We start from the raw sequence: 17,463 nt of genomic DNA, 5'->3' as shown, positions 1-17,463 counted from the left end.
AGCCACTCCACTCCCAGACATCTGCCCAAGAGAAAAGGAAAATGTAAGTCCATACAAAGAGTTGTACATGAAAGTTCATAGCAGCTTTATTTGTAATCGCCAAACATCAACAGGTGAATGGATAAACAAATTGCAGGAGAATACTACTCAGCAATAAAAAGGAACAGACTATCAATACATAGGACGTGGACAAATCTCAACATAAGCAGGCTAAGAGACAGACGCCAGACAAAGAAGAATACATACTGTATGATCCCATTTTTGTAAAATTCCAGGAAACGCAAGCTAATCTATAGTGACAGAAAGAAGTTCAGAGGTTACTTGGGAATGGGGGCAACAGAGAGAGGTGGAAGGGAGGGAATTCAAAGAGGCACGAGGAAACTTTTGGGGGTGATGGATGTGTTCACAATCTTGAGTGAACTGTATGTCAATAATACCTCAATAGAGCTACTTGAAAAAATAAAACACAAAACAGTATTGGAATGCTTGAAAGAATTTAAATCAGCTTAATTTATTAGATTTGCAGAAGTTTTTTAAAGTAATAGAGGTGTTTATTAATCAGACCAATGGAAATATTAAAAATTAAATTAAATGGAATATAATTTGTAAATTCAATTTAAGTTTTTCAAATGAGTTTAATTAAGTTTGCAAATGCAACCAAACATTAATCAAAAGGCTCCTTCAAAGTGATTCTTAAAATTTTCTAGGATCATAAATAGAACAGCATTTACGTAGGCTTAACTTAAAAGTCCAAGGGAGAACTCGATCTTCGAATTCATAACTTTAATTGAAAAACACATTTTCTTCCCAAACGAAGTAGTTTCCGAAAATTCTTTGCATCACATCAAAACCCGGGGTGGGGTGGGGTGTGGCCTTACAACCCGCCCCTGGACGAGCCACTTAGCAGTCACCCAAACCCCGCCAAGCCACTTCGCCCCTCTCATAACTCAGTTTCCTCATCCACGAGAGAGAAATGTTTCCAGAATAGATAACACCTGCATTATTAATAATTTACTATGAATAGATGTCCCATGATGAACAGCACACCAGCCGGTGCAAGGACTGAGACGCACACGACGACGGTAAACGTGAGGGGGCGGCAGCTCGCTATCCCTGCATCAGCGCTGCAGACCTCCCCAGCCTCTGGGCTGACCAGGGACAGGCACAGGAAAGGTGACACACACATCCTCAGAGACGAAGCATGACTCAGCACAGCCAGAGCACGGAGCTTCGTCGCAGCCTGGGCCCTGGCTGTCGGGCAGGAGAGGAGACGCCCGGTGCCAGGTCTGGCGCGTGCCACACACAGCTGGTGGCAGTGCACTTGCAGCCGTCTTGCACACCCCAGCCCCTCACCTTCTCTCCTCTTTCCAAACCAGCCTGCAGCTGCGTCAGGACAAGGAAGGCCCCCAAGAGCACCAAAGAGGCACGGTGGGGATGACCTCAGATCAGGCCTCCCACAAAAAAAAAAAAAAAAAGCCTGCATCCACCTCCAGGATCACCAAGGAGATAGTAAAAGGGGGGGGGGGGGGCAGCACCCTTAGCTACCACAGCCTTAGTTACAGTAACTAAGCAAAGCTCTGGGGAGTCAGCAGAGGCCCAGGGACTCCGCATGAGCCAAACGAGCTCTGACAAAACAGATGACCTGGGAGAAGAAGGCCCTTCTTGGCAATTAATTTTCCCTCCCATTTGATGGATTTGGGGGAAGACACATCAATAAAAGATGACAACTCTAAAAACAAAAACAAAGCAATCAGAATCTTGGATTCTGCTAGCCAGCCTTCTCTGGGCCTCAATGTCTTCAGCTGCCTAAGACAGGCGATTTGGGGGGAACCTCACACCACCACCACCACCACCACCACCACCACCAGGAATGCAGTAAGAGCAATAAAATGCAACCTATCAAAAGAGGAATAAGAGAAAGCAGAGAGAGGACAGGACTGTGGAAACTTTTGGCAGGGTGGAGCTCATCAAAGGTATGGAGCTACTCCCCACCCACACCCACCTGCCTTTACCAGTTTTTCCAAGTAAACTCACCACAGAGCGGAAAACGGCCACCACTGGCCCAAGTACCAGGACTAGAGAGGCCCGTGGAAAAACCTCAGAAAGGAGAAAGACTCCTGGGTCAGGAAAGGTCAGCTGAGAAAAGTCTCTACACAATGGAAAGAAAAGCAAGAAAAATCCCTTTGCAAAGGCATCAGCACTCAGCAGGCAACATGGAGCACTGGGGAAAGTCGCCCCTGGCTCCAAAGCCCTGATGGCCCCAGCTGTGAAACAGGGAGAGCATTATCCGGGTCTGAAACCAATACCCAGCAGGGAAGGGGACCATGCCCGGCTGGGATGTTCATGCTGACCAGTAAGCTGGGCTCTCCAGGTAGAGCCACCGCCCGGAGCGCTTTGGAATTTGGGCTGAGAAGTAACCAGATCTGCCAAATAGAGAAGCTCTACCTTGGTGCTGTGTGGGGGGAGAAAGGCCAATTCCACCTTCACCCCTGGGGTCCTGTGGCTCCCAAAGGCTGAGGGTGACCTCTGGAAACTCATCAAATGTTTTTAAAACCAGCTGACAGAACTTCCCCTTGGCCTCACTGCCCAGCACCAGTCTCCCTGACTCGAGGGGTCTTCTCAGGGGCAGCCGTGCCCTAGAAATTCCCGTGGGTCCCCGGGAGCCTCTCCACCCTGGCCCAGCCAAACCCTTCCAGAAGGAGGGCCTCCAGCTGAGGTTGGGCAGCTGCCAACTGGGGCCAGTAGAGAGACAGAAGTCACTTTCCTGGGGAAACCAAGAGAGTTGGGGAACAGATCAGTAGTGCTTTAAATGGACATCAACCCCAAATTTTTTATTCATTCAGCTTGAGACCTGGCGTGCTGGCCTGCGCACATCCACAGCTGTTCCTGGTGAAGGCACACACCACCCCTGCACCGGCCTGGATCCAGGGCCAGGACTTACCCTCGATGTCCGTCAGTTAGCTCTCCAGAAGGCAGGTGCTAGCTAAAGGAAAAGAAAAAAAAAAGTGTTATCCTCATTTTTCCAGGCACTCCCCAGAGAACCGAGGAGTGGCAAGAACATAGGATTTGGACCCAGACAAGAGCTGGTTCCACGGAGCAACTGCTTCCATCGCAGGGCAGGCCTCTGGGGGGCACTAGGAAGAGCACGGGGCCGAAGGTGCACCGGAATCCAACCTTCGATGGCCAAGCACCTGCACTCCACCCCTTGCTGCCCTGCCACCCATTCCAGTGACCACGCAAGGTCCGTTTCGTTTCCCTGACTGGCAAATGGGAATAGCAAAACCGGAGAGTAGCAGGGGACACCAAAGAGGCAAGGCACAGAGCACACCTCACACATTAGCCGACGCTCTCAGTAATAAGGATTTAAGTCAAGCTCTTTTCCGGCACCCGCTACCCAAGAACAAGAATTTCGAGAACCTGTTACTCGGTTCACCTGAAGCGCTTTCCCTTCCTGCCTGCTTCCCTCCAGCCCCAGGCCCACTTTCTCCCAGAACTTCCTAAAATCCTTCATGAGCTCCTCTCTTCTGAATTCCCCGAGTCTGCTATCTCACTGCACAACTTGACGCTAATTAAGAACCAGCCTCCCCTGGCTCGGGAGTGCATGAGTCTCCCATGTGGCACATGACCACTGTCGTTCCTGGAGTTCAGGTGCCACTTGTTTTTGAAAAGCTCATTCAGTCAGTTCTAGTCACTGGTCAATAAATAGCAAAATGGAAATACAGGCCAGCAAGCTATCAGACAGACTGAATCCACTGCTCAGAAAAAACCAGTTGCGTCGGTAGTTTTCGCCAAGGCTGAAAGTGAATGTTGGGGGGCACTCGATTCAATAACATCGTGACTGAGCACATAGCCTGCAGAACGCACGATACCGAAGGCACAGGCTCAGGCCCCCAAAGGTGCCTAAAAGCAAGGTGCTGGGGGCCAGCTAAGAGAAGCCAAAAAAAGGACAATGCACGACAGGCACCCAAGAGTGGGCTCTGAGCCTGACTGCCCAGGGGTGAACCCCAGCTACACCGTTTCCCGGCTCCCCCTCACCGTTTCACCTCCGGGCCTCAAACTCCTCATCTGTAAGAGGGTCTGAGGGAACCTCTGAAGTGAGTGAAATCAAGCATGCGAGGAGCTTAGCAAGGTCACTGGCACCCCATCGTATGAGCTCAATAAAGATTAGCTATTTAATTATCATTGTTTATTATTGTTAGAGAGCCCACATTCGGGTGAATGCATCAGGCAAGGCTTGATGCAGGAACGCCTCCTTGACTCTTGAAGAAGAGTTTATTTTGACAGGGGAAGAAGGGGGGAAGGGCTCTGCAGAAAACAAAGAAACAAAGTCATGATGGGCAGAGCAGAGGAGGGACACAAAGCAGCAAGTTGAGGGGAGCAATCAACAGTCACATGGGAGGGCTGTGGCAGAAGAGGGTGCCTGTCGGGTCAGATGGAAGAGGAAGGCCCAACAGGTGGGTCTAGGGTCACGTGAGAGGGCCTGGAAGGCCACGGGGAGGCAAGCTTTGAGTTCAATAGGCCCAAGGAAAGCTTTCCATCCTCTTCCAGGCTTCCACTGTCAGGCCCCTTGGCAAAGTTTGGCAAAGTGTCCACGGCTGAGACTAGAAGGCAGCTAAGCTAAGAGCAAGAGGTGGGTGGACTGCCAGCCACAGGTGAGGTTTCAAAGTGAGCAGGCAAAATGTTCCCCTTCTGTGAAGATGTCTCTGGGTGAGAAACTAGCCCCGAAGCAGGCAATTCCTGCATATAAGGAGTAGGGGCCCATTCAGAAGAGCACCAAATGCCCCTGGGAGGCAGCAGTCAAGGAGAAGACACTAACCCTCAATGACAGCATTTACCTGAGCGCAGCTCCAGCTCCTGCGGACGAGTGCTGGAGAGATCTGGCAGGCTCAGCCCTGCCCAGGCCTTCCTCCCAGATATCTGGACTACTGACAACTGGGCTGGGCATGCCTGCAGTCCCCTCCCCAAAACATGACTCCTTTCCGTTCCCCAGCCCTCACACTTCTCTCCTCACTGGTTTCCAATTTGACCCATTTTCTACCAATTCGTCCAAAACATTTATTAACCACCTACTTGTTCCCTGCACTGTGCCGGGGACTCTGAGAAGATGCAGGGAAGAGGTGTGCAGAACTGCTACTTGGAATGAGAAACCTCAGTCTGAGATCCAGCCCTACCACGTGCCCTGGAGCCTGTCTCCGCAAGCAGTGTGGAGGCGACAGACACCTAGCGCCACACCCATGGGGCTAGGAGCAAGGTGGGGAGAAATCAAGCAGCAGGACAAAAAAAGGGCAAAACTTGCAAGTATGGGCACATCAGAGGCAGGAAGGACTGCTGTGGGCTCCATGGACCAGGGAAACCTCGAGGGGGGAGATCCTGGAGGTGAGAACCGGCAGAGGAAGCAGTCCGCCTGGCTGGAGCAGGCACCAGGAGAGGGAGATAAGGTGCAGACGGGACACTGGAGATAGATGGCAGAAGTTTGCATGGCAGCCTAATCCAATTCCAGAAACCTGAACAAAGCCTGTTCCCTCAAGGCAGCACCTAGAGGTGAGGTGGCCTGGAAGAAACAAAGGATGCCTGGTCTCAAGGAACTTACGTGAACCCGGACAACCACAGCTCAGGCTGAGCCCTCAGTGCCAATGAAGCCCCTGGTGGCCTTGGTGCCAAGCTCAGCTCCTCATGTTGGCTTCTTTGCTCTCTGACTTCCCATCCACCTTTACTTCTGACAAACCCTAGTGCCTTCACCTTGTTACATCTCCTAGAGAAGCTTCTTTGCATTGACCCACTAAACCTCTCGCACCAACTGGAAGGGTGATTTCCTTCACATTCAGTTTCCATCTTCCTCAGCCTTCCTTTTACAGGTTCTAGCTGCTTAAAACTCACATCTCCTCCATAAGAAAACCTTTACTACTCAAGTACAATCACTGCTTCTTCACCACCAGTTCCAGGGGCATCAAAAAAGACCCCCAACTCACCTCCTCTGCAAAAGCCTTCCCAGTTTCCACCCTGCAAGCCAGCCCATTCCATTTCTCTTCTCCCCTTGCCCATTCCGTCATTTGCCAGGATGTGCGGGCCTCTGCAGGACTTCTGTCCATGGGGTCAGACCTTGCCCACATGGGCTGTCTACACACATCGATGGCAGGCTGACATGCTGCTGAGGTTTTGCTTATTTTCCTCTTCTTGCACCCGTCTGTCCAAAGTTCCAGGGCAAGGATTAACATCTTCTCCCAGCACCCAGGCCAGGGGATGCACATGATTGATGTGCAAAGGAGCATGACTACACATTCCGGAGGTAAGATGAAGCACTGTAGCTGCGTCTGAACAGACGTGCTGCACCTGTCCACCCCAGCACAGTACCCACCTCAACTCCAGGGAGAGCTGACATGGGGGAAGCAGGGGCTGCTGGTGGCAGCTGTGAGGGAGCAACAGGGAAGGCACGTGGCAAGCGCCTGGCACCTCTCTGAGCCTCAGTTTGCTCAGAGGATAAAGGGAATAATGAGCCCTGGCATCCTCTGCCTAAATGAAGAGACAATCAGATTTTTAAGAATTTCAAAGGCGTCACTTGACCTAGGGACCCCGCCTGAGCCCATCATTGGTGAGATGAGGAATCTGCTCCCCGGAGGTGAAACAACTTGCCCGAAGAACACAGAGGAAGTTGCTCACGCAATAACCCTAACTTGCAGGGCAGGTCCTCAGAGCCAGGGCTCCCGACGCCGAGCCCGGGAGGGGGCCTCCGCCTGCTGCTGCTCACCGCCCAGCACGAACGCACTTTGCAAGCTGCTAGAGAAATAACGGGCCAGGCCCAGCCCCACCTCCTATCTGAGCAGCGGGGGGCGAATCACTGCCCCTCGGTGCCCCAGGCCTCCGGACCCGCGGCGGATTTCTTCAGAGCTGCGCAACTTGGGCTCGCGACCCGACGGACTAGGGTTGGAGCCCGCGGGGGCCTCGCGCGAGGAATTCAGGACTGAGCGCGGCGGTTTTTCCAGCTGCGAAGTGGGCCTGGGAACAGCGGGGATGTGCGGGCGGCCGCCGGGGGCGCGGGAGGGATGCGCGCGGGGCGGCTGGGGCCCGGGTGGGTGCGTGCGCGGGTGCGACCGCGACTCCGGGCGGCCCGGGGCGGGCGGGGGGCGGGGTCCGCGCGCCGCCGGCCCCCCGCGGGAGGGGGAGGGGACGGGAGGGGCCGACAGGGGCGGTGCACGTCGCGTCGCGCACCGCCCGCCGCCGTTGCCTGGAGCCGTCGCTCGTGGAGCCCGCGCCGCGGTGGCGCGCGCGACCCTCACTGAGACGTCCCCCGCGGCGGCGCCGGCGCACGCCCACCCGCACGGACCCGCCGCGGAGAGAGGAAGGAGCGGAGCGCCGCGGACACTCACCTTCTCTCGGCTGCCGCCGCCACCGCTGCTACCGCCGCCGGTCGCCGCCGCCACCACCACCGCCAGCGCCGCTACCTGCACTGACAGGGAACAGCTGCGGCCTCCGCGCAACCGAACTTGCTGCGGTCCCGGCCCCGCCTCACGGACTTCCTACTGGCCGAGGCAGCCCATCCCCTTCTGTTATTGGACAGCGTCCTCCGTCGCTCATCGCTGCCTATGTGTGGACTCCTCCCTACGCCCGCCTGCCCGTCACGTTTAAGCCTTGGCGCCCCACGTCGGCCCCGCCCCTCGCGTCGCCGGCCGGCCACTGGATTGGTGGCGAGGCTAGGGGGGCCCGCCCCTGGCGCGCCACCGCCTACTCCCTTGTCTCGGCAGCCCCACGTGGGCCGCAGGGCCCCGGCTGCGGCGAGCCATAGGCGGAAGTGGCCGGGCTCCTACACGCTGTGATTGGCTTTCGACGGGGGTGGGGACGTGCGATTCATTCACTGAGTAGCACGTGGCTCCCAAAGCCGCAAGCATAACAGACCGCACCCGGGCTTGGGGATGCTGGCTAGCCGCAGATACACGCTAGCGGATGAAGAAAGGGACGGAGGGAAAACGTTGGTGAATGGCAGAAGGAAGGAGAAGGTGCTGTGCCACACGGGTTCGCGTGATTGTGTCCTTTAGCAGCTGCGGAGGTGGTGTGGTGGTTTGGAGTTCGTGACCTCGGACAAGCAACGTCACTTCTCTGAGCCTCAGTTTCTCATCTGCAAGGTGGGGCAACTCAGGACCTAGATGGCGTGGAAGGCTTAGCTGAGATATGAACCGAAAGCTTCATATGCCAGGCTCAGTGCCAACCGGGGGATATGGGAGTGACCGAAACAACCCACAACCCCTGCCTTGCAGTGAGAGGAGACAGACAATAAGTAAGATATAGGGTACATCAGATGGTAATAAGGACATGGAGAAAAAAAATAACCTGCTTCCAGACAGCTGGGAGGATCAAGGACTATGAGAACATCTTGTTAACTTTCTAGAAATTGCTTATTGAGTTTGGAGAGAGATTAGAATTCTCTTCTCTTCCAAGCCTCTGTTACGTAAATAGTTTATCTCTCTAACTTCCTTGTCTCCTTGTCCTTTGTTCCCCCTATCTGGCAGAAGCCCAACCCTGGGTCAATCCAGAGCTATTTTATATCAGAACCAGGACTAAAGTCCCAGTTCTTCAGACTCAGGTTCTTCTGATCAACAAATATCTCTTGAGCACCTACTATATGCCTGTTGCCATGCTGGGGACACAGTGGTAGACAAGACGCAGCCCTGAGATAATATCATGGAGCTCACATGCTATTAGATGTCCGAGTCCAAGGGCTCATTCTACCTCAGGATGCTCTTTATGCAGCAAACAGTTAAAGCCGAGTGACCTTGGGCAGGTCCCCTCTCTCTCTGGGTTGAATTTTCTCATAGAAGGAGTTGGACCCAATGGACACTGAGTCTGTCTCCACTGCTGAGCTGTACGTATAGGATGGGGATTCCCGTGTTCCTCAGCAAAGGCAAGGCACCGCTCTAGGGCTGGCTGTGACACTGTGGCGCAGTCCTGGCTGGTCTCTGTGAGTTCCTGGGCTAGGGGCAGAGAGCGAGTAGCTCCACCTAGGTTCAGGTGACTCTCACGTCAACACCACCAGACCGAGGTCTGAACAAAGAAACTAACTTGAGCAGAACCAGAAAGTGGGCTGCTGCAAACAAAAGAAGTGTGGGTTTGAACAATTAGCTCCAGCATATAAATTCTTTAGCTTAAGTTAGATTAGGAAACAAGACACCTCTTCATCCAGCCTCTCTCCTACCCCTGGGACAAAGTTGGGAAGGTTGTTTCATTTCAGGCAAGGAAACTGCCCGGGCAGACGCCTGGGTGGGGAGTCCAAAGGGGCTAGAACAAGCTTGTCCCAGTATGAGTTTCTGTCCTACTAGCGTCAGAATCTCCTCAGGACAGGTTGGCAGTGCGAAACACAGGTTCCCCAGCCCCACCCCATGGTTCTTAGACATGTTAACAAGCAACTCAGAAGTCTTAACACTGGCTGAAAATCAGAATCACCAGCAGAATACCTGGGCTGCCAGGCCACCTAAGTCTGCCTCTGGGAAATGCATTACACTAGTGTTTTTGAAACTCTCCAGATGGTTCTAATGTGGGTTGATGTGGACACCCACCGAGAAGCCTAGGGAAGTGTTACCCAGGCCTCTCAGATGAGGAGAACCACGTGGGGAAATTTGAGAACATGACGAAACAGATTCTTGGACTCCATCCCTGTGGATTCCAATTTGATAAGCCTGGGTTGGGGCCCAGGAATCCTTTTATTGATTTTTTTTTTTTTTTAAACAAGCTCCAGACATCCTCGAGATCTGGGATGGTTGGGAAACTTGACTGAATTTCTAGGAGGACATAGGAGAAGATGAGGCCAGACAGGCTGAGACCAGTCTGTGGAGCCAAGGAGCTTAGTTCTGGTCCAAAGGCAGCAGGGGACTGTTGGGATGTTTGCAGGGAAGTGTTGCTTGGTCTAACAGGTGGCTGCAGAGACTGGGAGTACAGAATGCAGGTCTGCCTTATTTGCTTCTTAGCATCCATTGCTTTCTGGAAAGTTCTTGTTATTTTTGTGAATCTTCTGTCCTTCCATCTCCTCTTCATTGTCACTTCTACAAGACTTGTCATTGGCACACAGTAGGTGCTTAATAAATAGTTGGCAAAATGAAGAGATGGGAGTTATCAGCCCACACTCAGTATTTAAAACTACAGGAGTGAAAGGGACTGCCGCAGAGGCTAAGTGGAGTCCCCAAAAGAAGAGACAGTCCAGAGGACACTACAGTTAATGGGAAGAAGAAAGTTAGAGACAAAAATCCCAAACCGGCCAGGTCAGGAGGTCCACAGGAGGAGCAAATTCTGGGGAGGGAAAAATCAACAGTGTTCCTGGGCAGGACTGGGGCAGTGGGGGGACAGTGACGTGCATATACACCACAGCCATTTTGGTGGCATCCACTGGGGACACAGCAAAAAAATGAGCTACTTTCCCTTGCTCCCCAACCTGCCTTCAGACCAGTGAGGGGACAGACCTCAGATACTCATTTCAAAGCCCTGTGGTGCTGTGCAAGGGAGAATGCACAGGGGCTTGGCGGGGGGTGGGGGGGAGGTCCATGGAAGGGCCCATGATAGCAGCCTTCCCGGCTGGGACAATGCCTGGGCCAAGTCTTGAGATGATAGGTAGGTAGGTAGGTAGGTAGATAGATAGATAGATAGATAGATAGATAGATAGATAGATAGGACTGATAGAAATAGAGGTAGATAGATAGATAGATAATAAAGATAGATATTAGTAAAGATTGATAGATAATAGAGAAAGATAATTGACATAGATAGATAGGTGGATAGATAAATAGATCCAGAGGACTGATAGAAATATAGGTAGATAGATAGATGATAGATAGATAGATAATAGAGATAGATATTAGTAGAGTTTGATAGATAACAAAGATAGATATTAGTAGAGATTGACATAATAGAGAAAGATAGATGATTGACATAAATAAATGGATAGATAAATAGATAATAGAGAAAGATTGGTGATTAGTAGAGATTGATAAATAATAAAGATAGATGTTTAACATACATAGATAGACACAGATGGGTAGATAGATACATCAATAGACAGACAGATGTAGAGGACTGATAGAAATAGAGGTAGATAGGTAACAGAGAAAGATAGATAATAGTAGAGATTGATAGATAATAGAGAAAGATAGATATTAGTAGAGATTGATAGATAATAGAGAAAAATAGATGATTAGTAGAGAAGGATAGATAATAAAGATAGATTAACATAGGTAGATGGGTAGATAGATGTATCAAAAGATAGGTAGGTAGGTAGATATAGAGGACTGCTAGAAATAGAGGTAGATAGATAACAGAGAAAGATAATAGAAGAGATTGATAGATAATAGAGAAAGATAGATAGATGATTGACATAGATAGATAGATGAGGATAACTGAGCATTTATCAGGTGAAGATAGTGGTAGAAGGGATCCCAGATAGAGGGACATGCCCAAGCAAAGGCAGGAAGGTCATCTGTTTGGGGTGCAGTCCGGGCAGCCCCCAGAAAGTTGGAAGCACAGCCTGAGAGAGAGCAGCGGGGCGGCCAGGGGCCGTCAGGAACCAGGAGGGCTGAGTGATCAGAAGCATCCAGGAGGATGGGGGCCCCTGCTTAAAGCCACAGACCCTCCACCCATGGCGGGCACCACCAGCCCAGAAACAGCCTGCCCCTCTGTGCTCGGCCCCGAGGATCTCACGAGGGTAACCCAGATTCCCAGATCCCCATCCTCGCTCCTGTGATGACAAAATAAAGTCACATTTATTTTTATTAACCCAATTCTGGCAGCTCGAGCCGAGATAACCTGGTTAAACCTTTAACGATGGAAAGACAGGGCAGGGCAGCGAGGCCTCAGGGAAGAGGCCACTTCCGGCCAGAAAGAATGGACAAAACAGCCCTTTTCTGCAGGCTGGAGCTGTGTCTTCTATTTTCCTAAGCCATGCACAGTCCTCTGGAGGAGGGTGGGGTGGCTTGTAGGGTGAGGGGCAATGTTCAGAGGTTGCTCTTCTGGTCTTTTCTATATGCTGCCCTCCGGCCAGGTCCTCAAGGGGTCCAGGCTGCTCCACCCAGACCCCTGGGGAAGCTCCCAGACCCCCACTAGCCTATGGTGTGCCTTTGTGACAGTTAGGAAAAGGTGCTCCTCTCAAGGGATCCAGCCCCCCAAGCACCTTTGTGCTAAGGCACTTCCTGGGGCAGTGCAGGTACCACACCAGCAAGCAAACCCCGGGTAGGATTGCAGTCCCCACTCACCCCATCAGCCAGGAGCTTTTGTGCAGTGTACAACCTGTACAACTGCATGAGGCAGCCCTGTGCTCTTGTCCTCCATGGCCATCTGGTTGCAGTTTTGGGTTCAAGGGGAGGGGAGGAACCTAAATCCCAATACTTCCCCCCACTGTGATTCCAAGGTGCCTTCTTTATCTCTATTGCCTCCTCCCCCAGGGACACTCCTCCCCTGGCTTTTCTGTCACTTCCTTCTCTGGTCTTTCAGTCTAGACAGTCCCACTGGGCCGTTGGAGTTCATTGAGGGATCTCTACCAGATGGTCAGCTCTTCCACCAGCCAACTCAGGCCTCATTCAAGCATCTCCGCTATCTTCTTAGGCTGCAGAAAGTCTCAGCCTCTCCTGACTTAACTGTGAGATCTGCCCTCTTCTGTTTCCAGGCCTTGAACATGTCACCCTCAAGAAGCAAAGGCAGGGGTTAGCTGCCCCCTAAGTGCTCCCAGTTTTATCAGGGTGACCCCAAAATAGGCCCTCTTGTTGACCCATAGCCCAGCCTCTTACTGCCATTAGCATGCAACTTCCACCCACTGCCACTCCTGCCGTGATGCCCGCTTGCCCACATCCCAGGTCCCCAAAGACTCCTCACCACACCCCAGCCCTTCTTGGGGGTGCCAGGGTCCATTCCAAGGCTGCTGCCCCCAGACGGGGCAGGGAGGGGGAACAGCCTCCCCCACTCAGAGCCCCAGCACCTCCGGTTCTCCCAACAAGCCTGTGATGTGGGCAGGGCCGCTGTGCCCATTGTGCAGGTGTGGACACTGAGGTTCAGAGAAAGGAAACGGCTTCCCTAGGTTCACATGGCTAGTCAGGGGCAGAGCCGGGCCTGGACATCCAGCCCCCTGACCCCCAGCTCGGCTCTTTCTGCTCCAGCAGCTGCCAGGACCTATGCCTGGAAAAGAGAACGTATGAATGTGCAGAATTCAGATTTCAAAGACAGGGTTGGGTTTGAAATTCAAGTCCTAAAAATCACAGTCCTCAGAGGCAGAAGGGTCTTGAGCAATTGTGTTGCAAGATTTCCCACAAGATAAAGACAGCCAGGGACACGGTTGCACAGACAGCTTCTGCGACCCCTGCCTGGATCCGGGTGATGCAGTGAGCTTGGGACAGACCCTGGCATTTGGTGTTTTTTAAACAAGAGAAATTTGGGGCACCCTGGCTAGACCTGCTCAGCCCCATTTTCCGGATGAGGAACAGGCTCAGTTGAGAAGGGACAAGCATACCATGGTTAAAAGTCATCAGACCCTGCATATGTAAAAAAATTCAAGAGCTATGTGTCCCCACTCCTCTTAAGCTCAACTACTTTGTCTGTAAACTTAGAATAATCCTGCCCTAATTTCCCCAGAGCACCGTGGGAACGACACACGATCTCAGTACAGGGGAGCTTTCAGAGTCACTAGCGTTATTATTTTTCATCGTCCTTTTATTTGCTTTCTCTAAGTCTGGCGTGGAACTTGACAGCCTGGCATTCCAGTCTCTGGAGGGGAAATGAAAACCATAGAGGTGGACATATTCTATTTCCCCCCCAAAAATGTAGTGTCCTATAAGAGCTGTCCAGGCGAACAGTAAAGATAAATTATCAGTTGAAATATACGCAAGCAATTTTAAATCAAATAGGTGTATTTGCATAGCCCCAGGCCCATTCGCTGATGGGTGCTGAGTTTTCCAGAAGAAGATCTAGTGGCATTAACCGTTAGGGTTAGATCTGGTCAAACTTTGGGGCACAGAGACCCAGGCCCAACATACAGAGGGTTGAACATCCGTCTACTAAAGACTGGTTTTGCTGGCGCGACTCTGCTGGGGTTGTGAGGTGCAAACACAGCCAGCTAGCCAAGATTGCATGAAATGACAGCTTTGCAAGATCAAAGCACACGGAGAGGGAAAGATGTATCCTTGGGTAAGTCGCTTCACCACTCCGAGCACAAGCCAGCCAAATCCTGCTGTAGGTGCAGAAGGATGGGGCACTAGAAGTATAAATGTCCTCAGGGACGCTGAAAGACCCCGGGGTCTTGCCCTACGTGCAGAAAAGCTGAACATTGGGCCCAAAAGTGCATGGAATTGAAGCCTTCCAGAAAGCCCTGTTCACCGCTCCTGAGTAAAACTGAAGAAGCCCAGGGCCCTAGTGGTCCCCTGAGCATCTCTGAAAAACATCGATTTCAACAAGCCCAGGTGACCTTCAACGTAGCAGGTAAAACAATTAATTTTTTAATTAATACTGGAGCCCCTATTCTGTTTTAACCTGTCATTCAGGCCCTTTATCCCCGCATACCTGTGCCATGGGGGGGGGGGGGGCAGACGAAAAACTTAAAGCCCAAACCTTCACCCAACCCCTCCTTTACCGGCTTAGCAATGCACTTTTAAATCATCAATTCTTAGTAGTACCACAGTGCCCTACCCTACTACTAAAAAACAAATTGTTACAGGCATTGGGCTAAATCCAATAAGCTGCATAGCTCCCCAAGATCCTGAGGACCTTCTGGAGGAATCCGTAATCATAAGTCTGACCCTAGCCAGAGCCAAAAATCCAAGTAACTCATCCCTCCTGAATTAATTAGTCAAGTTAATCCAGTAGTATAGAAAATGGAAATACCCAGGAAGGCCTGTCACATCTCCCCAATGACAATCAGCAGCAAAGAAGACCTACCCTTTCCCAAAAAGAAGCAGTACCCCTTTAAAACTGAAAATATATTAAGTGTCCAACCCCTTATCCAAAAGTTCTTGAAAACTGGCCTCCTAGTTCCTTGTCAGTCTCCCTGTAATATCCCTATCCTGCCTGTAAAAAAGCCAAATGGAACCCTATAATTCCCAACTCTTATACCCTTCTTAACAAAATTCCTGGCTCTACCCTTTGGTACTCAGTCCTTGTGTAACAGTAACTTCCTAAATATAATCTTAAAACTATAAGCAGGCTGGAAATTGTAAAGTAGCCTTAAAATGTAACTGTCACAGCTGGAAGCAGGCTATAATGAGAGCTCTTAGTTTCACAAAGCAGCAACAGGTCAATATAAAGTCTGCTTGCATACCTGAATAAGCTTTAACCTATTGCCCCAAACCTCCCAGGTATGGATAAGCTTTTCATCTATCTCCCTAGACTGGGACACACCTTCCCCAGGTGTCACAGGATGTAAATCCTGAAGGAAGCAGGATAAACAACTGAAATTCTCCTAACCTCTGTTACCTGTTACCTTAAATGATCACCTCTCTGTATCTCTGATGGGTAGAAAAGCCAATTGAAAAATCACTTCGGGGAGGCTGATTTGGGAAATCTTCCCCAGTCCTCCCGCCCCGGCTTAAATAAACCCTCTTCTCCTCCTCTGCCTGGTTTTGGTGCCACGCCGAGCAACAAACCCAGATTTGGGGAGCGCCCCTTCCACACTTGATTTTTAAAATGCCTTCTTCCTTATGTGTCATCACCCACAATCCCAGTTTTTGTTTGCCAAATGATAGGGGCCAAAGGATACTACTGCAACCCAGCTTTTGAGACAGTTTTACCTCAAAGGTTTAAAATAAGCCCTCGTTATGTATTTATGTTAAAGTTCACAATTTAAAAAATGGAAAAATAAAATAAAATGAGCCCTCATATTTTTAAAAAATGCCTTAACTCAGAACGTAGCCCTCTTACATTTAAAATCTAGCACGCTTCTTCAATATGTAGATGAGTTACTAATACACAGTCCCACTCTCTAGAGGACATCATTACCGCTCTTAATTTTCTAGCCCAAAGAGGGTATCCGGTTTCAGCTTGGAAGGCTCAGATTGCCTTACAAAAGTTCCTTTACCTCGGATTTGTCCTCACCCCAGGGGAGCACTCTTTGTCATCTAAAAGAATCTGTGCCATTCTCTCAGTGCCTCCCCTAGGACCAAAAGGCAAGTAAAAGCCTTCTTAAGAATGGCGAGGGATTACAAAATCTGGATACTTCAAGTCGAAGAAATAGCACAGCCTCTATATGTAGCCCCTGGGGGGGCCGAGTAATGTACCCTTGGATTGGGGAGCAAAACAAGCTGCTGCCTTCACTGCCCCTAAGAGAGCCCTTACCTGCCCGCCTGCCTTAGTCCTGCCAAACCTGGAAAAACCCTTTTACCTATGTGTTGCTCAGAAGAGGAAGTAGGATTAGGAATTTTAGCACAAAACTTAGGGAACATTCTGCAACCAATAGTGTATTTTTCAAAGCCATTAAATACCACAGCCCAAGGCTAGCACCCTACTTATAGAACAAGCCACCAAGCTAACCTAAGACAGGCCCTAGTAGTGTGCACACCCCACCAAGTCAAAAATATTCTAGAGGCAAAAAAAAATCAACAGCTTTCAAACAATGCACTCCTAAAATATCAAGCCTGGCTGTCAGAGCCAAAATGGAAAGGACTTCACTCTGTAATCCTTGTCACTCTTACAGCAGTTAAGGTCAGTGAAATTACCAATTAAATTCATTTGTCCAGAGTCAAATTCCCTGGTTAAAATCTTACAAACCCTATTAACCAGGAAAAATCCTACAGCTGCCAACCACTAAACAGATAAAAACTTCTGTTCAAAAACAAAGCTAAGGATGCTTTCTGCAGTTATCTTCATTGTCCCTATCCTCATCTCTAACCAAAATTCCCTAGTCAAAGCCAGAAGCCACCCTCTCTTTGGGGTAGCTAAATAAGCAGCAAAACTTATAAACAAAGTAAATTGCTGGAGATGGGTAAACCAAAAAACTATGTCAGCATACCCCATTCCAGCCCCAAGGTGAGTAAACCTGCTATTAACACAGTCCTGCACTCTGACTCCCTTCCTAAACTAAATAACTCCCACCTCCTCTTTGATGCAATAGTGAGCAACCTGGCTCACGGAGCCATGAAACACAGGAGCCATGAAACACAAGCCTAAAAAGAAGCTCCGATAACATCTTTCTAGGCAAAAGGGAGCTCCACTAACACTGGGGACACAGAGAAGAGAAAGATGCTGCCCCAGCCTTTGAGGGGCACCCAGCCCATTGAGAAAAGGCATACTTGTGGGATCAGTCCTACTGTGTGTACAGAGTGTTTCCAGAGGGGACTGCCCACCTTCCCCAGTCTGGAGGAGTCAGGGCAGGCTTCTCGGGGGAGGTGCCACTGCCCAGGGTCTTGAAAAGTGAGTAAGAGCTTGCCAGATAAAGAAGGGAGGCAGCGGGAGGGAAGGAAGATAGCACACGTTTTATTCTCATCCCCTGTGGATTTGGGACATTATTTTAGGTCT

At 50.6% G+C, this 17,463-nt stretch overlaps 1 protein-coding gene across 3 annotated transcripts in view; it reads right to left on the bottom strand.

Moving 5' to 3' along the window:
• PC (pyruvate carboxylase) overlaps window positions 1-7,429 on the bottom strand; it is a 112,757-nt gene extending 105,328 nt beyond the window's left edge. The window contains exons 1-2 of one of the 3 annotated variants that reach the window (XM_037838062.1): window positions 7,365-7,429; window positions 2,942-2,983 (exon numbers count right to left, since the gene is read on the bottom strand). The gene's annotated coding sequence lies outside the window, so the exon portion shown is untranslated. Of the gene's footprint in view, window positions 1-2,941; window positions 2,984-5,969; window positions 6,192-6,806; window positions 7,044-7,364 lie in introns of those variants that run through there. The other 2 variants (XM_037838065.1, XM_037838064.1) reach the window with 2 other exon arrangements.
• Between the last annotated feature and the right edge of the window lie 10,034 nt (window positions 7,430-17,463).

The sequence above is a fragment of the Choloepus didactylus genome, chromosome 6 (assembly GCF_015220235.1).
Source record: "Choloepus didactylus isolate mChoDid1 chromosome 6, mChoDid1.pri, whole genome shotgun sequence".
In the NCBI taxonomy this organism is placed as follows: domain Eukaryota; kingdom Metazoa; phylum Chordata; class Mammalia; order Pilosa; family Megalonychidae; genus Choloepus; species Choloepus didactylus.
This window is presented reverse-complemented; position numbering and strand designations above follow the sequence as displayed.